The 21551-nt window shown below is 41.2% G+C and overlaps 1 long non-coding RNA gene and 2 pseudogenes across 1 annotated transcript; 1 reads left to right on the forward strand and 2 right to left on the reverse strand.

The window, feature by feature from the left end:
• Window positions 1–1549: 1549 nt before the first annotated feature.
• LOC129407194 (NACHT, LRR and PYD domains-containing protein 3-like) lies at window positions 1550–6837 on the reverse strand (annotated as a pseudogene).
• A 4291-nt stretch (window positions 6838–11128) lies between these two features.
• On the forward strand, window positions 11129–11706 carry LOC129407360 (uncharacterized). The gene is made up of 2 exons (XR_008631509.1): window positions 11129–11455; window positions 11539–11706. It is a non-coding gene; the product is annotated as an uncharacterized LOC129407360 (long non-coding RNA).
• Window positions 11707–18289: 6583 nt separating this feature from the next.
• On the reverse strand, window positions 18290–20787 carry LOC110161183 (glycogen [starch] synthase, liver-like; annotated as a pseudogene).
• Between the last annotated feature and the right edge of the window lie 764 nt (window positions 20788–21551).

The raw sequence follows: 21551 nt of genomic DNA on the forward strand, positions 1-21551 counted from the left end.
CAGCTCTTCTAAATCCGAGGCCGTGGTTCTCAACCGGAAAAAGGTGTCTTGCCCTCTCTGGGTGGGTGGAGAGTCCTTGCCTCAAGTGGAGGAGTTCAAGTATCTCGGGGTCTTGTTCTTGAGTGAGGGGAGGATGAAGCGTGAGATTGACAGGTGGATTGGTGCAGCATGGGCAGTGATGTGGTCACTATATCGGACTGTTGTGGTGAAGAGGGAGCTGAGCCGAAAGGCGAAGCTCTCGATTTACCAGTCATTCTTCATTCTTACTCTCACCAAAGGTCATGAGCTCTGGGTAATGACCGAAAGGACAAGATTGCGGATACAAGCGCTTGAAATGAGTTTCCTCTGCAAGGTGGGTGTGCACTCCCTTAGAGATAGGGTGAGGAGCTCACTCACACGGGAGGAACTCAGAGTAGAACCACTGCTCCTCCACGTTGAGAGGAGCCAGTTGAGGTGGCTCGGGCATCTGTTCCGGATGCCTTCTGGGCGTCTTCCTCTGGAGGTGTCCCGGGCATGTTCCATTAGAAGGAGGCCCCAGGGAAGACCCAGGACACGCCAGAGGGACTATGTCTCTTGGCTGGCCTGGGAATGCCTCGGGGTCCCCCCGGAGGAGGTGGAGGATGTGTCTGGGGTGAAGGAAGTCTGGGAGTCCCTGCTTAGACTGCTAACCCCACGACCCGGCCCTGGATAAGACTTTGTGACATTGTCTGTGACGAGAGCAGCACTTTACACACACTCACATCATTTCACACAAGGAGGGGCCCACAAAAGGGGTTTGGGTCGAGACCGAATGGAGCTGAAACAAAAGACCCTGAAGTGGTAAAGTCCCGAGGTGTGACTCATAAAATATCACAGTAAGAAAAAGGAGCAGAAGAATCGTGCTGGAGGCTCTGGCTCCTGGACCATAAATACAGATGGTTTCTACACTTGGAATGCACAGATCTGTTTATGGACGAAAGAGGAGCAGAAATGAGCCTTTACTTTGTAACATCTCCAAAGCTCAACATGTTCTGTTCCACCTTGTGATGTCATTAAGTGGTACATTTCCAGTTAAAAGCCCGTTTTACCTTTGGTTAAGTAGAAATTGTAAATTCCAGGACTGAAATGATCCAGATTATTTAACTGAAGGTGTGTGAAATTTAAAAACGCAGAGGAGCACTGCCTGTATCACCACATGATGACATCACAGAGTGTTTTCTGTTTGTGAGAAGAGCTCAGACTAAATGTGCAGGTTTGTGTGTTAAACATGTGAATGAAACAAAACACAAGTCCAGGTGTGTTTGTGATGAGGAAACGACATTAAAACAGAGATCAGAAAATAGTGCAATATGGAGCTTTAATGCAGGTCAAAGCTCTGAGGTTTTATATTAATCTGTGTGACGATGTTGAGGTGAGGCCTGAGGATGATGAATACACCACATTCACACTCAGCATCAGTATCTGGCTCATACAGCACATGGAGCATGAAGGACGCAACAGCTCAACTCGTTTTTGTGGTGAATGGACACTTCTAATGTTTGTGATGAGAGGAAAAAACACTTTAAGTCACTATGATTCTTAGTCAAATCCTGTCCACGTTTAGTCAAAGTGTCTTTGTGTCCACAGTAAAGTGGTCCATACCTGAGAGTGTCCAGTGTGCAGTGGGGGTCCTCCTGTAGAGCACACAGGAGCTTTACTCCTGTGTCTCCTGGATGGTTGTAGCTGAGGTCCAGTTCTATCAGATGGGAGGGGTTGGACCTCAGAGCTGAGGCCAGAGAAGCACAGCCTTCCTCTGAGAGCAGACAACCTGACAGTCTGAGGACACAGATTATTGGAATCAGTCCATTCATTAGAAACATTCAACCCAAATGAGACAAACAACAAGTCCCATATCTTTATGTGACTTTATCAAATGGGATTTTCCAAATGCAAATACCAACAGGTTATGTAATAATAGTGAAGAATATGAACCCCTCTGACCTGAGCTGTTCCAGTTTACAGTGACGACTCTTCAGTCCAACACACAACATCTTCAGGCCTGAGTACTTCAAGTCGTTGAGACTGAGGTCCAGGACTCTCAGACTAGAGGACTGGGAGCTGAGGACTGAGGACAGAGCTTCACAGCTTTCTCTCGGACAGGTTACAGCTGCTCAATCTGGAGACAGAAAAACATTGTTTATGTAGAAGTTGAATCAAACCATCCTTTGTTAAACAAAGGAGACTCACAGAGCTTTGGTGGAGGCCTTGACCACTGGCAGCAGCCTCAGGAGAACCTCCTCTGAAGCAGAGTATTTCTTTAGCTCAAACTGGTCCAGATCTTCTTCTGATGACAGTAAGATGAAGGCCAGAGCTGACCACTGAGCAGGAGACAGTCCACCTTCAGACAGACATCCTGATCTCAGGTACTGTTGGATCTGCTCCACCAGAGAACGATCATTCAGTTCATTCAGACAGTGGAGCAGGTTGATGCTCCTCTCTGCAGACACATCCTCACAAAGCTTCTTCTTGATGTACGCAGCTGTTTTCTGAGCTACTTCCTGTCTGTGTCAGCAGACCTTGTAGAAGGCTTTGATTGGTCGATAGTGAAAGACCCAGGAGGAAGCGGAGGAGCAAGTCCAGGTGTCCGTTTGGACTCTGTAAGGCCTGGTCCACAGCTGTCTGATGAAGATGCTTTAGTTTTATTTTTTTTTTCACAGTGAACATTGTGGACTTCTGTGTTTTCTCTGAGAGCAGATTGATCCCAGTGTTGATGAAGGTCTGCTGGACGTGAAGCGCAGCCAGAAACTCCTGCACACTCAGATGGATGAAGCAGTAGACCTTGTCCTGGTACAGGCCTGGTTCCTCTCTAAAGACCTGTGTGAACACTCCGGAGTACACTGAGGCCGCTGCAGCGTCCAGCCCACACTCGCTCAGGTCACTCTCGTAGAAGATCAGGTTTCCTTTCTGCAGCTGCTCAAAGGCCAGTTTTCCCAGAGACTCCACCATCTTCCTGGTCTCTGGACTCCAGTGTGGGTCTGTCTCAGATCCTTCTTCATACTTGATGTTCTTGACTTTGGCCTGAACCACCAGGAAGTGGATGTACATCTGAGTCAGGGTCTTGGGCAGCTCTCCTCTCTCTCTGCTTTTCAACACATGCTCCAGGACTGCGGCAGCGATCCAGCAGAAGATCGGCAGGTGGCACATGATGTGGAGGATTCTGGACGTCTTGATGTGGGATATGATTGTGTCGGCCTCATCTCTGAACCTTTTCCTGAAGTACTGCTCCTTCTGCAGGTCGGTGAACCCTCTGACCTCTGTCACCATGGAGACGCACTCAGCAGGGATCTGATTGGCCGCCGCGGGTCGTGTGGTTATCCAGAGGTGAGCGGAGGGAAGCAGGTTCCCCCTGATGAGGTTCACCAGCAGCACGTGCACTGAGGCGGACTCTGTGGGGTCGGTCAGGGCCTCGGTTTTGGTGAAGTCCAGAGGAGGTCTGTACTCGTCCAGACCGTCAAAGATGAAGAGCACCTGGAGGTCTTCAATGCTGCAGAGTTCTGCTTGTGTTTGACTAAAGAAGTGACAAACAAGTGTCACCAAGCTGAAGCTTCTGTCCTTCAGCACACTGAGTGCTCTGAAAGTGAACGGGAACAGCAGCTGTATGTCCTGGTTGGTTTTACCTTTAGCCCAGTCCAGACTGAACTTCTGAGTGAGCACTGTTTTCCCGATGCCAGCCACTCCCTTTGTCAGCACTGTTCTGATGGCTCCATGTGTGTGAGCTGGGCCTTTAAACATGTCTTCACATGTGATGGCTGTCTCTGCTGGGCCTGGTGTCCTGGAGGCTGTTTCCATGTGTCTGACCTCATGTTCCTGGTTGACCTCTGAAGACCCTCCCTCTGTGATGTAGAGCTCTGTGTAGATCTCATCCAGAAGGCTGGAGTTTCCTGCTTTAGCGATGCCCTCAAACACACACTCAAACTTCTGCTTCAGGTCAGACTTCAGTTTATGCCGATAAACTCCAGAATAAGTCCCTGAATGAAGATACAGACCTGAGTCTCAGAGAAGATAAAATGACTGTGAGCACCTTGTTAAATGTGTTAAATGGTCCTACTGCTCCACAGACGCTCAGCCAGCTCCTTCTGCTTCATCCTCCTCAGGAAGTTCAGTGTGATCTTTAGAACAGCCTCACTGCAGCTCCTCTGCTCTTCATCCTCATCCTCCACAGGATCTAAACCTTCTGGCTCATCTGTACTCAGAACCTTGTGGAGCTTCTCCATCTCCTTCTGGACAAAAGTGAAGATGTCCTCCTCCAGAAGCTGAACAGACACATTATAAACAACACAAAGTCAGTGTCAGATCTGTGTAAAATAAGCTCTCATTCATCTGAACATTTCCAAACTGAACAGACCTTAAATATGGAGTCCAGCTGTGTGTGATGGTGCTGACCACTGGAGACCTCTGGACCTGGCTGCTCCCCTCTGTCACAGAGACACATGAAACATGCATCATTATTATTTATTATTTATATATTGTTCTTATGATCAATGCTTTTGAAAACTCACAGCTTTTTGGCAAAATCATGTGGATGTCCCATAGACCTGTCACTCCTGACGGACTCACAGCTGGGACCAGGTTCAGACGGACGATGTTTCTGGTGGATCCTGAGACACAGAAAAAAACAAACTTCAGTCACAGTAAAACACATGGGAGTGTTCTGACTCAGATACAAAGTGCTCAGGAGGCCTTCCCCGCAGACTCTGATTGTCTTTAATTTGAAGTGTACTTTCATTGTTTCCAGGTACGGGCCTGACAGTGACACTGAATATAATGAATGTTTTTTCACCTGTGAAGCCCACAGGCCTCGTTTGGACAAATCCTCGGGAAAGGAAAAGTGCAGATAAACTGAGGGTTTCCTCAGCCTGTACATAGTCCACATGGAGGATCTTAGTGTCTCAGTGAAGATAAGACTTAGTGCTTTCTGTCTGTTCAAGAAACACCATATTCCAGCACAAGAGTGTCCATCAGTGCAAGTGGCATCAGGACACTCTAGGCCGGAGGTCAATGATCGATTTTGTCGTCGTGTCATCTGACCTCTGGTTGTGTGTCTTGGACACTCAGGTGAAGAGAGGGGCAGAGCTGTGGTGAGTTGGGTCCACTGGTGGAGGAGGATGCCGGGAAAGACCTGGCAGACCCAAGCGTACAGTGAGGGTCTGTTGGGAACCTCTGGCAGAGCCTCTGTTGTTCTCGACCTCTATTGTCGATGCGGCCGCTTGTAGCTGTGTTTACTAGTGGTGGACACTAGAAGTAAGGGATGCCGTCAGGCTGAAGAAGGAGTTCTATCGGGCATTGTTGGCTCATGTGAGACTCCTGAAGCAGCTGACTACTCATATGTATATATATATATATATATATATATATATATATATATATATATATATATATATATATATATATATATATAAATCCTATATTGTTAAGTGTTATGTGTCTTTAGTCCTATGTGCAATGTTAAGAGTGGCATGTGGCGTGAGCGTGAGTGACTGTGTGCGCACCCCTGAGGCACATGCTTTTGAATGGGCCCACGGAGCATGCGGGTGTCTATGTTTTTCTGTATGTGAAATGAACGGTAGGAAGGCGACCAGAGCGAGTCAGGAAGCAATGGCCCTGTTATTTAGCGCATCATGGCAAATAAAGCCACAATTCTAGAGCAACGAACTGGCGAGTTTATTGAGCCCACACACTCACGGTGAGGCTCTGAACAGGGAGTTAAACCCCGAGGGACGAGCGGCTGCTGCGCCCGTTTGGCCCTGGAGACGAAGATGGTTCTTTCTCCCCCGTGTCCTCTGACCACGGACCGAGACTGGAATGGTTTAACATAAGTATTGTTCCCTACATCTGAAAAAATGAGACAGTACAGTCTGTGCTTGTATTATGAACATAAGTGGCTATAGGGCCATATTTATTTAGTTAGGCATATTTTTTTCTTGCCTATTTCATTTGGAACATAAAGTGGGCATTGCCTGTTCATCTGGATGAGACGATCTGTCTATTTTGTTTCGATATCAGTTTATATTTTTAAAACACGCAGACATTGCAGCGTAGGCTTCCACTCGGGGTATTTAAAACTTAAAGAAAGACCGATGGAGTGAGGCTATGACTTTAAAATAACATCGGACAATGGCAGAATGTTCAGAATGTAACAACATCCAACACGAAGGCAAGAAGGTTAAAAAAGTCTAGTGGGAAAATGTTGTCAATTAATTAGCTGCACAAGAAAACCAGGTAAGTTTGGGGTTGTTATGGACAATTAAGAATATGAACAAGCAAGTTGAGAGAATTTTGGAATGAATGAGCTATAGAGTTTGCATTTTTATCAAGTCTCCTTAGTTTGTTTGCTATATGATTGTTCTAAAATCTAAAATCAATGGGCAGATGGCGGGCGAGTGTGGTTTTGAAAATTGGTCAAAACCTTGGGTGCAAATGGACAGCGGGCGGATGATGAGTTTTGTGTCGCGGTTGCGGATGAAAAAATAGCCCATCTGCACATCTCTAGTGTGTGAGAGGGGCATGTACACGTGGAGTGTTCCAAACACAAAGTCAGACAGTTCTGTCATGGCACATCCAAAATTCTATATTAGTGGTGCCTCTGCTGGTGTTTACTTGCATCGTGAGGCTCCGGAGCTGTTTTATTGTCACATATATAAGGTTTCTCCACAGCCTCTGTGCTGCCTGTGATGAGGCAGAGACTGCACACTTTACCCACACTGGCACTGATTTTAAACACCACAGCGCTCACAGATTGGTTCAGATGTCATCACCATATATGTACTTATACCGTCCTACTCCAGCCTCCAGCAGCCAAGTACAGACCCACCTGGACATGTGTAACCCACGTCTAATACAGAGACTTTTATTTTGGCGAGTCCACTTCCTGTTTTGGTGCCCCGCACTTTCCAGTTCCTTTAAGTGCATGCACTTTACTTCCCCTCAGTCTCTGCTGCGGCTGTGGCCTGGTCTGTTGGCAAATTACCCAAAGTAAGTTCTGGAGCTCTGACAAATGACACATTTCACCTGCGCTGTAAGAGCCTCCAGACATGTTTACAAGACGGGCCTTGGACGGAGAGTTTTAGCCCGTGGAACTCAAGGTCAGGTTTTTTTGTGGGTGGAATCCACGACTGAATGAACTGAAAAATCTCAACTCAGCGAACCACCATATGTCGAGCTAGAGACCTGTGTGGTAGAACAAACTGTTTCTGTTTTGTCCTTTGCCTGAACCTTCTCAAACATGAGTCATAAATCTCGATTTCCAACCCGTGGATTATACAGACTGTACTTCTGGAACCGTGGATTATAACTGTTACAATTCCCAAATCGTGGATTATAATGGAATTCTCATGAACAGAAATTACCTACTTTTTTGACAGACACAAATGTATTTTTTCCCCTCCCCAAAAAAAGTGGAAGTTGAACTTTTGTGTTTTGTTTGTTTATAATTTCTCTTTGCCTTTCACTTTATCTTCAATTTTCTTATATAATAATCAAAATACTGTTTGGTGGTTTTCATTCGCACCCCGGGCTCCTTCAACGAACCGCTCTTCTGGTCCTGTTAACATCTTTAGCTGTAGTCGTGTTGCCAAGCCTCAAAATTAGCCAGATTTGGACATTTGGACCAGATCTAACTCCTCATATACTTCTAATATCATGACCATAAAACACAGCGCTCACTCACAGCTCTCTCCTGAAGGTTACTGGCTGTGGCATAGACCTGTCACTCCTGAGGGAGTCACATCTGGGACCAGGTTCAGATGGAGGCTGTTCCTGGTTTATCCTGACACACAGAAGAAAACACACTTCAGTCACAGTAAAACACATGGGACTGTTCTGACTCAGGTCAGATACTTCAGGAGGTTCTACAAAGTGTTCATGAGGGCTTCATCACAGACGCTTCAGTACGGTACACTCAACAACAAACACATCCAGTTTAGATATTTTTAAAGTTTGAATTATGGAACAAAGAACAGACTTGTGTGTCTCATTCTGATTTGAATGTGATTCTCTGTGAACTGTGGACCAATCCTGGACATGTTTTTATTTCCTTAAAACCACATCACCCACATTATATCCAAATGTTTGTTGACATAAAGTGGTGACATTATAAGGTGTTGTGAGTGTGACTTACTGTGGACCATGTTCTCTTTTCAAATCAATCCCTCCATCATTAGAGCGATCACTGTTGAATGAGTCGGCACTGGTCCCAGGAGCAGGTCTGTGGACACAGATGGAGCAGTGGCTTTAGTCTGAGCTCTGACATGGAGAACAGTGGTGGAGGGTTAGAGATGGTCCCTTACCTCTGAGCTTTGGGGGCGTGAGTGGTTTTAGAGGGAGGAGCTCCATCCTCTCTGTGTTTTCTCTGATCCATGCTCTGTTCATTTGCTTCAAAAGGAAAAACACACAAAACCTTCATCCCAAACAACACAAATGTTTAAACATGTCACAAATGTTTCTCTCCTCAACACACACTTACATTATTATGTCAGCCCCGTTTGGAAACGGACTCGTTTGGTCCGGATCAGAGTTTGTTTGTCTTTATTCACACCTGAAATAAAGTAGTAGTTCAGATATTTGCTGAATTCATTGAATCCACATTTTTGTTCTCCTTTGGATCAGTCCTTGGTTGTGTTTTTGTTTCACTGAAAAAGGTTTTTAAAAAACCTGCGTCCTTATTGTGAGTGGGCTTGCCTCTCCACAAACCTGACTCTCATTTGTCCTGAAGGAGGGTCTCCTCCTCCTCATGCCTCCTCCACAAATGCACACAGTGTTCCTCTAATGAATGCATTTGAACGGTAAATGTTGTAGAACAAAAGCTGCTGCCAAACGTCCCAAATGTGAAAAGAAGTTGATTGTATTTGAAAGTATTTTTCAGTCTCTCCACAGTTTGAGGAAATAAGACACAGGAATAAGAGCCACACCTTTGGACTGGAGCAGCACATCACCAGACCAACGCCTCACACTGCACAAGACAAACATACATCTGTGTGTGGACTATTTCCTCACTTTGTTTCACTCTTTTCTTTGCTTTCTATTTGACTTGTTGCCTCTGATTTCTTGTTTTCTGTGTTATTAGTTTGAATCGTGTCCATGGTTACAGAAAGTGATCAAAGTGTTGAACAGTGCAAATGGACTGACGTTCTACAGCACAGTGTTGGCTCCAACTTACTCACTTCTACTTAGTTACTGTCATTGGATTACAAGTACCTCAGTAGTGTAACGCACCAGTGTGAAAATCCTGGTGCTGAAATGAGGCCGGTCCCTCCTCAGAGGCAGAGAAGCAGCTTGGAGCTGAAATCACCCAGTAAAGTCTCTGTGACGTCATTTGAGACGTTTCAACAACTCCTGTGTTTCTCTCCATTGAAACGTCTTGAATCAAACACAAAAGCTCACATTTGATTCATTTAGACAAAACTGCAAACAAGTCGTCCCAAACTCATGGAACTAAGTGATTTTACTGAGCCACTAACTAAGTAGTGTAATAGATTACATTTTGAACAAGTAACTAGTAATGAGTAACTCAAGAGTTTTTCAAAGTCACTTCCCCAACACTGAACAACACACAACGTCACAATGAAGTGTTGACATGATGAAATAAACAGAATGATGTTTGAACGACTAAAAGGAGCTCTTGGTTTCTTCATTAAGACTCAGACAATAAACTGGAGCAGGAGACAAAGACTTTTACACATCAGTTAGTGCAAACCTGAAGGAAAATACTGCTTTTATAACAAACACAAACAATACAAATGCACTTTAGAAAGAATCAAGTCATACCTTGTTTGAAACAGCTGAAAGAGGCAGAGGGAACGAGTCTTGAACACCAGCAAATGTTCAGCTTTTATAATCTACAATTTTGTGACTCTGGACTTTGGCCCTGAGACAGACGAGAATCTAATAAAGTACAGTGGGTGTGCGTGTGTGTGTGTGTGTGTGCGTGTGTGTGTGTGTGTGTGTGTGTGTGTGTGAGTCAGAGCAGGTTTCACAGCACAGGTGTGACATATTCTCGTCTCTTGGTATTTCACAAAGTCAAATCCTTATGAGAGAAAATATATGTTATATATTATATGTTATATATTATATGTTATATATGTTATATGTTATATGTTATATGTTATATGTTATACACTACTGGTCAAGAGTTTTAGAACACCACACTTTTTCCATTTTTTTCCTGTTTCCTGTTTGACCAAAACTTATTCTAAACTTTTGATTGATGTGTGTGTCCACCTTTGGCAGATAGAACAGCTGAACACACTTGTGGCTCGTTCTTTTTTACAACACAAATCAAATATTCTTCAGAAAGTTCTTCCCAAGTCTGTTGCAGAAGTTTCCATAAATGTGTGGCACTTGTAGGTTGCTTCACTCTTCAGTCCAGTTCATCCCAAACCAGCTCCGTGGGGTTTAAGTCTGGACACTGTGCTGCTGCTGGACACTCCAGGTTTTCAACTTTTACCATCTTGTTCTTTTTTCCTGAGGTGGTTTTGGCAGAGCTTGGACTTGTGTTTTGTTCTTTTATCTTTTGTTAACCTCTGTCTGTTCAGTTTTTACTTTTCGTCCATTTCAAGTTCTTCATTGGACTTGCACGACTTGAACTGTAATAAATAAATGGAAAAATGTGAGTGTTGTAAAACGTTTGAGCGGCCGTGTGTATTATATATTACATAGACTCCTGACACACAGTGACAGATCTCAAGCCTTTATTTCTTGACATTTTGATGATTCTGGCAGATACAGAAAATGAAAAAAAAAACAACCTAATTTCAGTGTCTCTGTAAATTTAAATATTAGACTTAGACTTATTCTTAGACAAACTTTATTGATCCACAAGAGAAATGACTTGGACACAGCAGCTCACACGTCACATTATATCACAATAACACAGAGTAAAAACAACAACAAAAAGAAGAAAATATATAAAAAATGTTAATACACTTTTAAATAAGTAGGACTGAAAAAATAGCAACAGACGGTGTCAATAAAACATAAATTATATAAATGTATGTAGAGCATGAATTAAAGTGAAAACAATCATCTGACTGAATTTGTGTGTGTGTGTGTGTGTGTCTGTGTGTATATATGTGTGTGTGTGTGTGTGTGTGTGTCTGTGTGTATATATGTGTGTGTGTGTGTGTCTGTGTGTATGTGTGTGTATATGTGTGTGTGTGTGTGTGTGTCTTTTAAGTTTAAACCAAGTGGATTTCAGTTTTGAAAGTGACAACACAAATGAGAGAGTCATGTGACGCTCATTCTGCTTTCTGATTGGACAATCCTCTTGAGAACCAAGCACAAGGACACATGTTTTTCACTTCATGTTTTACACAGTGGAGCTTTAAAGATGAGTATTGATAATAGTGAAATGTTCATGTCATAACTCCCACTGGTGTTGTTTTTACAACACTCCACTCTGATGTGTATTTCAGAACGCAAAGCTCAGAGGCACAACACCAATGTAAGTACTGTGAATATATGTGGGATGGAAGATGAGGAGATATGAGAGTGTGGGAGGGCATCTGACATGTGTGTGATTGACAGGTGGCCTCGGTTCATTATGAGAACGCCGATGAACCGTCAGTGAGGATCAGAATGTAGAGCACAGCGCCCCCTGCAGCTCTGCACGTGTGGAGCATCAGGACTTGAGTGTGGGACAAATGGCTTTGGCTTTGTACAAACTGCTCCAATAAACTCATCATGTCACTGGGATTTTCTTCTGTTTTTGTCTCATGTTATTTTTACATTTTTGTCCTGGTTTAGACCTGGTTTAGACCTGGTTTAGACCTGGTTTAGACCTGGTTTAGACCTGGTTTAGACCTAGTTTAGACCTGGTTTAGTCCTGGTTTAGTACTGGTTTAGACCTGGTTTAGACCTGGTTTAGTCCTGGTTTAGTCCTGGTTTAGACCTGGTTTAGTCCTGGTTTAGTCCTGGTTTAGACCTGGTTTAGTCCTGGTTTAGTCCTGGTTTAGTCCTGGTTTAGTCCTGGTTTAGTCCTGGTTTAGACCTGGTTTAGACCTGGTTTAGACCTGGTTTAGTCCTGGTTTAGACCTGGTTTAGTCCTGGTTTAGTCCTGGTTTAGTCCTGGTTTAGACTTGGTATATTTGTAGTACAGATAAAGTGTAGAAGCAGCTCTTGAGGTGAAAAGAAGTCTGCTGTGTTCTGTCTGCATCGAATTATGAAGTGTTTTAGTATCCAACAATCAGAAAGTGCACGAGTTGATGTTCCAACAAAACTCAGCTGTGGCCTGTGAAAGTTGTGGAAGAGTTTATAAAGTCATCGTGGTGAATAATTAGGATGTTCTGAACACATAAGGTCAGTGAGGAAGAACTTTGGAGCTCTGCAAACTGTTTGAAATGAACTAGTGTGGATCTTCACTGACCGTCCCATTCAGTCTCTACGGGGAATTAGCCGTGTCACATAAATCAATCATCAACACAGTGTGGACAGTAAGTTCCAGCTGCAGAAACACTGTCACATGTGAACACCTTTACACATGATGTGAATACTACGTGTGTTTATAAAAGTCTGTGCTTCTGTCTCCAACCTAATGCACAAATGAAACTGAAGGATTCATGTCAAAATAACTGATCAAACCTGCATCCAAAACACACTTTTTTGTTTTTTTTTTGTTTTTAAGAGGACATATAATGCTTAACTCTAACATAAGTAGCTCATGATTTTCCCTTCTGTTCAGTAGAAACCACAACACTGACCTAACAGATTAAAAATAGAAATAGGTCCAGTGACTTCCTGTTTAAAACTACAGATGTGACAGAGTCGCCTCTTCACAGTGTTGTAGAAATGGAGGCGATGCACCTGACAGAGGAATGACAGTTTCAATGGAAAAGTACTGAGTGAAACTGAGGCCAGAGAATTCTAACAGTAAATATGTTTAAGGACATGTTCAAATGTATTTTGTTACAACAACAGAGACATTTCACTGGAACAAGCAGCAGATTTACATTGATGTGTTTTTATTGTTGACCCAGAAACTGTGTTGAAATAAGTGTAACTAAATGGAGGGATTGGAGATGAGGCTTTGTCTGGTTTGATTTCTTTGGATCTCCATTAGTGAGAGCAAAGCTGTTGCTCTTCTTCCTGCAGTCCACACAAATCAGAGCATTACAAAAGACAAGCTACAGTAGAAGCACAAAACACTGTGGAGTCACCTACAGTGTACACCAGTGACACAGTCAGCTTGTCCTGGCTCTTCCCTGGGGCCACCTCAGCCGCTCCACGAGGAGGAGCAGCAGCTCTACTCCAAGCTCCTCCTGTGTGTCTGAGCTCCTCACCCTGCACAGGAAACTCATTGAACCTCTTGGATTATGTCGTTGGTAAAGACTTTAGGGAACGTAAATGTAGAGACGTCAATTTATGTTTTTTCCCACATGCACTTACACGTGCACACACACACACACACACACACACACACACACACACATGCACACAAAGACTGACGACACAGAGAGAGACAGACAGAGACGGAGAACTGCACTAAACATGAATTTATCAAAGACAATTGGAGGAGTTTTAGTGACACAAACACTCCTGAACAAGCAGTGAATATAAAAGTCTGTTGTGGACAATAACCTACAAAACTCTCATTTGTGATTCATTCATTTAAAGAGGGAAGAGAAAACACTTTTTCTAAGAACTGAAGCCTTGAATGAACAAAAATACAGGATTACTCAAACCTGCACTTTTAACAACTTAATACAATAAATAAATACAGTTTAAAATCATAAAAACATTCAAATACATGAGTCTGAGTTTTGCATTTCTTCGTCAGGATGTACTGAAACTCTAAGTCTGACATGTTTAGAGGAAGTTAGAAAGAAACCAAGTGTGAAAGGGAAGAAAGTCTCACAGACATGATGTCTCTGTGCTGTGTTCAGACCTGTGCTTCTCACTCTGACTCTTCTGCTCTGCTCAGGTAAGAGACCATCACCTGTTTAAATGCTGCTGCACTCTTAAACACCACACTGTTTTATACTAATATTGCTGCAGAATCATTGTGGATTGAATCTAGAATGAACAGAATACTAAAGATACTTGTTTGAACCTTGAGCTGAGTCCAGATGAAGAAAGAGTGCAGATGCAGTTCTGCAGAAAACAGCTTGTACTTCTCACCTGGGTAAAGAGTGACACTTGAGTCCACAAAAAAATCTGCAGGAGACAATGTTGTATTTGTCAAAATGGTAAAAATGGTGTTGATCAAAAACCTAAAATGTGCATTTCTTACTTGTACAGTGTGTATGTGTTTGAAATACAACACAAACAAATATAAACATAATTTGTGTTGACTCCTGCATGTTGTTTAATGGAAGTTTAGTTTGACAAAGAGCACAACCCTGACTGACGACTGTGCACCAAGATGCACAACAGTCTGTATTAGTGATTCTATCTAAAGTTGATGAGGAAGTGTCACTGTGATTCATGTCGGAAGCGTCTGAAGTAGCAAAACTAAATTAGGGTGGGGTCGTCTTTTGGAGACTCAGGCTCTAGATCAGGAGTGTCAAACATACGGCCCGGGGGCCGGATCCGGCCCTCCAAGACCTTTAATCTGACCCTGATTTTCTACTAAAATATTTTAATTATATTTTCTATAAAAATATTGGTCATTTCCTGTGGTGCTTGAGCACAGCAGCGTCTCCAGTGTCTCTGTACGTGGCCCCTCCCACCAGAGCAGCACAAATGAAGACTTGTCTCTTTCCAAACGCTCTTAAAGGACGATCGTTTTGACTGTTGACCGTGACACCCTCATCAGAAAAATGTCCAACATGAGAAAAGTGGAGCCGAGTGCAGGATTTTCCAAGAAAAATGGACTTATTCCTATTTGCAAACAAGTTCATGTTCAAACATGTGTTGAAATTGCATTTTTCTTAAAGTTTCAGGTTGTTCACAATATTATAATGTTTTGTAAAAGAAAGAGTTCATCAATTAAAAAGATTTCTGTAATAGATTTGCATTTCTCTGNAGAGATATGCATGCTTTATCGGTGCGTTTGTCTTGTATGCGATTCAGCACTGATCATTTCAGAGTGACCATTTGTGATACATTTGTGTTTGTGTCATAGGGACAAAAATGGGAGACTTATCAAAGTGAAGAAGTTAATGTCAAAAGAAAACAGGGAAAACATGGATTGGGAAAAGAAGGCTCTCCATGTTGGGCATCAAGAGTAAAACATCCACTTAGTGTCAAACAAGAGAGAAGAGAGAAGGGGAAGAAAACCATGAAAGATAGATTTGTTTCATTAGATTTAGAATTTTAAAAGCTGGTGAATTTCTCACTTTTTTAACCTTGAAAAAACATGAATTATTTCTATTCTGAAGTTGCTGAATTTTGCAGTTAACATTTTCAATGTGCATAAAAAATTCAAAATAAAAACCTATTAATCACATATTTTCAAGCCCTCAGTCTAAAGTCAGAGTATAAAATGTGCTGTGAAAAAAATAAACGTGTGCAATTTCCTACTGGGCTTTCTCTTCTGCAGGCATGATTTGCAGTGAAGAAATGAGTTTGATAAGGCTAATATTGGCAAACAAATATTTCCTGTTTGTTACTTGAACTTCAGGATTGATATGCCTTGGTATTTTAGCAAATCTTTTGCACTGCAAATGTTACGCTCTGAATCTAGACAGCTGAATTTGAGAACTGTACATTTAAAACATTAATATTGATTAAAAATAGACCATATTGAAAATGTTGAAAATTCAGCCACTGAAATTCAGAATGAAAGCAATTCCAACATATCTTTTTCAGGGTTAACAAATTCACCAGCATTAAAATTAGGATAAATATGAAACAAATTGTTTTCCATCAAAAACATATAGGTAACTTACTATAATTCAAAATAAAGGATTCTTAGTAAGCTACGATTACCAAGTGTTGGTCAGTGACTCATGTTTACTAAACTGTCCACTCTGCACAGAGAGATGTGTTAATATTTAACCTAATCCACTTGCAGCCATAGAGTTAGTGCCATATGGATCAGTCCATTATATATAACACCTACATACGTAAACTTTCTCATCTTGTACTTTTTTTGATAAAAAAAGGATTTTTTTTCTCTTTACTATTAATTCCAAGTCTGATTTATTAAAGTTTTAACTAGAAAAAATACTTAATAAATATAATGTTACAATAAAATGAATCAAGAATTTTAAACCTGACTCCATCTATTTTTTTCCCATTTTTTATGTTCCAAAAATGGTCAGTTTTGGCTGTTTTACACATAAATAGCTTTTTTTTTTTTTTAATTATAGTTCTACGAAAACAGAACATGATTAAATTCTTGCAATACATTTTTCTTTCACTCATGTGAGTAAGTTTCAAATTGATATCTCTAAATGTATTATGTTTTCATGTTCACAAACAGTGTCTCGGCTTAAGGGAAATTGTTAACCTTCTCACATGGCATGCCATATTTCACTCAATTTGTGTTTTTAAATGTATACTTAAGCCATTATTATTCATTTATTTTCACCTGATAAAACTGATTTCCCCATTGCTAAATAGTATTTCCACATCCCTACCTTTTTATTTATCACCTCACCACTGGGACGGTGGCCAACTGATGAAACACTGAGACCAAATTCCAAAGAATCAACACCATTTTCCTGAAGCATAAATTTAAAGCACACCTTTAAATGCCACGTATATAAAACAAAAGGTAAAATGTATTCATATCTGTCTCACATTTGGCTGTGCACCGGCTGTGGTCTTCTTCCCTGGGCTAGGACCTTGAGAAGATGGGATTTTAGACAGAGGCTTGGACGCTGAGCCAGTCTTTCTACAGAAAAGCAGTAAAAGAAAAATATATTACTCATGTTACAATCGGGTCAATGAAGGTGAATCGAGAGAGGTTAGAGGTTCTTAATAGTATAATAGTAGGAATATACCTTTTAACCCAGCAGCAGCAGGCTTTCCACATCTGTTTTCACCTTTTGACAAAATATAAATACATGTATTTAATACTGACCAAATAAATAGCATTTGCTCTCACCAACACTCTTATTCATACAACTACATAGTTTAACACTGGAGGCAAGTATTTTGCCCATAAGACATAAAAAGTGTATACACTGGTCTAATGGAGGATCGTATGGTGTGAGTTTGTATATGTTACAGACAAAAATAATACATTTTTTATTTAAAGTAGGAAATAAATATTTTATTTTCTACTTTGCCTAAGCTAGAATGCCTGATTATCAACTTTTCCTGCAACATATACATATTTTAGATCCCACAACAAACACACACATTTCAAACCTAAATTTCCTCAGACTAGGATATTAACTTCACTTATTTAGGTACTAACATTCAAAAAAGATTCCTCACACACCATATGTACCAGTTTCTGTGGCCTTCCTGATGAGCTTGGGGTACTTCTGATACTTGTCATAGTGGTAACTCTTGTACTCCTTCAGCACCATCTCCAAGTCGATGTTGCCACAACCTCCTCAGGCCAAGGTTTGTCTCCTAGTCCAGTGCCAGTGCGATCTCCATGTACCTGGTCATACAGGACACACATATATCAGACAAAATGATGTCCATGATGTTTTAGTTGTTTGTTTTTTATTGGTTCTTGACTAAATGAGCCATACCAATCTAATCTAATAAACATGACCTGTGTCCCCAGATAACAGGTAATCATAATGTCTTGCACTTTTAATGCCCTTTAAAGGCTTGTTGAATGCTCTCGTAGAGGTACACTGTCATCATTATTCATTCATTCCAAACTGGTGGTGTTAAGTTGCTATTGTAGCTGTCAGCTTCTCCTGGAGGCAGCCTAAACAGAGGATTTTAAGAAAGAGGCTTGGAGAGTTAGAACATGTCTCTTTATTAATTCAGGCAGATTCAGGTCTCAAGATTCAAGTTGATTCAGCATGATTTTGCCTACACGGCGTCTCTCTGTGCGTCGGTCGTCCCTCGACAACGCAGTCGGCGTTCCCCCCTGATGCACAGAAAAACTGGATGCCTTTTATACCAGCATAACTGTTGAGTTAACATCTTCATGGAAACATACAAAGCACTTTGTCCCAACACGTGTCCCATAACAGACTGGCAGATGCTAAAGGTTGGAGATACACCCCTTATCTGTCCCATCTACATTCACCATTGACACTCCAAAGTCCAAAAACATACACAGCATGTAACAGGGCAAATTACAGGGCGTATTAACATATGAATGAAACTTTAAAAACACAGGGTAGAAGCCCACAATTCCCTCTCTTGATTACACTATCACGTGTAATCACATTTAAAAATTAAAAGAGACATGTCATATGAGTAAACATCAACTTTAGCCTTAGCTTTCTTTTATTACAACAGATCTCATCAGAGTTTTTGTTATCATAATGCACTTGAACATAATGCATGATCAACACATGACGCTCGGACAGCAGAATAAGAAGCAAGGAGCACATACTCATTAAGGTTTCATCTCTTTTTAAGTAAAAAGTTAAATCTGTAGGGTTTTAATCAAACCCAGTCATCAAATTTGGACGTGAGACTTGAAAATCAGCAAAGAGTAATAAAATCTAAGAAAATAGGAGCATGTGTCAGAGCAGAAGTAAGCAAATCCATTTTACCAAAGATCTGAGACATGGGATGATGCAACATCCAATTTATCAAAGTATTTTCTTCAAAGTTTGTCCTGTTTCAATTTCAATTGCTTTAGTTGGAAAAATTAAATCACTCTCTTAAATGGGCTTATCAGTTTAAAAATGTAATTTGTATGTAGCCTTCAAAATTTAACTTTATTTTCTACTGCATGGTATAGAAGTAGTATAACTTTGGCAATGCCAATTGCATAAGTATTATTTCTTTTATCAGACAAGTGTCTCTTTCAGACAACTTATAGCAAAATTTACAAATTTTGGTGGTTCTCTTTTGTTCCTTTTCTGTGCTCATTGTCTCTTACCATATTGTTGGTTGCCAATTTGTTGTATCACAGCTTATCAATTTGCTTGTCGTCTGTCCGAGGCCAGTAGTAGTATGGATAGAAACTATAACAGATCACACAAAACAGACAAAAATTAGCATAATCAAAAATAAACACTGAAAATTAACATTAAGAATTTCTCCAAAGCATATGGCCTATACTCTCCTTCTATGTTTTTCTCCCTCTCTTCGCCTCCTTCTCTTCTGGAGTCCTAAAGGTGGAATGTAGTCAGAGTTGTCTCTCAGGGTCTCCAGTTTCAGCAATGTCTGGACTGGTCGACTTTTCTCCATCTTCATCCAGAGTAGAACATGAGTGACATGCCAGTCACTGCCTCAGTTGGTTCTCCCATGACATCATGGTGTAGGATGGTAGCACGTTGAAGTACACTGTCCATAGAGAAGAAGAAGAAGTTCACTTTGTACTGGCCTGGGAAGGCTCCACTGCGAACAGGTGTCAAGCGTGGACATAGAACCAGCACAGGCATCTCCAGTCGAGGCGCTCAGATGGGTGCTCAGTGCAGTTGTTGAATGATGTGTCCAAGGCAGAACTGTTGACAGAAGCTGAACATGCACTGCATCAGCTGGTAACAGAGTCGTCTGCAGAGTGGAACCAGCAAACCACAATAGATCTCATGTGCAGAGCAGTCAGTCACATGCTCTCCATGAAACAGCCAAATCTTGACAGGTGAGTGGTAACACTGGGAATGTCCCCTGACGCGTGCACTCGTCAGGAGTGTATCCCCAGAGCTCGTAGTAGGAGAGGAACTCTCCAGATCACAGCTGTATAAAGTTGTCGTAGTACATGGACAGCAAGACTGGTAGAAGACAAGAACTCTGAGTAGAAGATGATCTCTACCCAGTTGTTGCAGAGACTAGTGCAGCACACTTAGTCAGGATGGTGTTAACAGCATTGTCCAGCACAGTATGTGTAGTGACCACAGGCAGGCCACGTCTCTGTGTAGCATGAATGTCTCTCCTCGTGATGGTGGAACCTTCTCGGACATGGATGAAGTTCATGTCAAGGATCTGACCTTTGAGCAAAGAGTCACAGAACTGCTGACCAGACTTGTCCTTCACAGAGTGAGCAGTGTCCCATTGCTGCTTGTAGATGGACTGACCCTTCAGTGACTCCACACTGAAGTCGTTGGTTTTAGCGGACATGATGAAAAAGACCACCAGAGTCACATCACTGCAGTGCAGCTTCTGTAGGTAGTTGAGGTGAAACAGACTCCAGGAAGATGTCAGCTCCTTTGTTGAAAAACTCGTAGCATCTGGTGAAAAAGATAAACAGAGTCTCGTCCAGGTTAAAGTTCAAATGTCCACAGAAGTGTCTTCACACAACTTCTGGGTTTGCTTTTCTGGTGACATGAAAGTTCTGGAACTTGTGGATGGCTGAGAACTTCTTTTTTGACATTTGAGACCCGTCAGCCTCTTCTTCAAGCGCTTTTTCAGAAAACCATCAATTGAATTAATGTGACAAATGTGATACATTGGGACATTGTGACATCTCATAGTATTCTTTCATTAAATTGCATTTTCAAATATTATTTACCATGAACTGAATATCGTCTAAGTATTGAAACACCAAGTCTGTTATTTTGGTAGAGTGGATTACTATCAAATTATTCTCATTTTGCAGTTTGTTTTCTCTTTTTCAAAAATAGCTGGAATGATTTTATTTGAGAGGGATTGTTTCCTTATTTCATGTTATCACTTCCTGTCCTCAGATCAATTTCTAAAAAGAAAATTTAACTTAGATGAAATTTGAAATCTCAATTTAGAAGCCAGCATTGCCTTGTTGCAGTTCCAATGAAGATAATTTAGAATTAACAATTTTAGTATTCACTTCTAATAACGGTTCATATCGCAATCCTTAATTAATTAAAGCAGGTTTCATAGGAAAATTCATGCTCATAAGAATAATACTGAGATCAAAAAAATTTAAAAATGCGAGTGAAGTCCAGGTTTGGATAAACTAAACTAGGAAAAGCAGAAATAAAACAAAACTAAACCAAGGATAAACTAGGATTAAATCAGAACCAAACTAGTACCAATTCAGGATCAAAGCAGATCCAACTCAGACCTAAACCAAGACCAGATCAACTGTAAACCATATTTAAATTTAGATTGAATTTCCTAATCAGAACCAGAACACTAGTCGCTTCTGTTCAACTCTACAAAACCTAAATTTGATCCATGGAAGCTACAAAAACGTGAATTCATTTTGGCGGTAAACATTAACAGACTACATTCAGTCAAATAAACTTCTGTTATGAACCGTGTTAACTAAAAACTTCTAAAACTTATGTATAAAATAAGAATACACAGAGCAGGATTGGTGCTAAATATGCAGATTGAGAATACATTTTAAAAATAGGCAATTCATTAGGAAAAGCAGTTTTTAAACAATTTGTAAATGTATATCCTGTAGAGGTGATCTCAGATAATAGCTCCTTAGTTTTTTTTATATCGAAAGTGATCTAAAAAAGTGGGAAACTGATTTTTGAAACTTATTTGCAGGATGTTTCGTCTCCTCTTAGTGGAATAATTCTCTTTTAGAAATGACAGTAATTCAAAGAAATCAAATAGAGATGTACATAGTTTACTTT

Source organism: Boleophthalmus pectinirostris, unplaced genomic scaffold (genome assembly GCF_026225935.1).
Source record: "Boleophthalmus pectinirostris isolate CB_2022bp ecotype Guang Dong unplaced genomic scaffold, ASM2622593v1 HiC_scaffold_936, whole genome shotgun sequence".
NCBI lineage: Eukaryota > Metazoa > Chordata > Actinopteri > Gobiiformes > Gobiidae > Boleophthalmus > Boleophthalmus pectinirostris.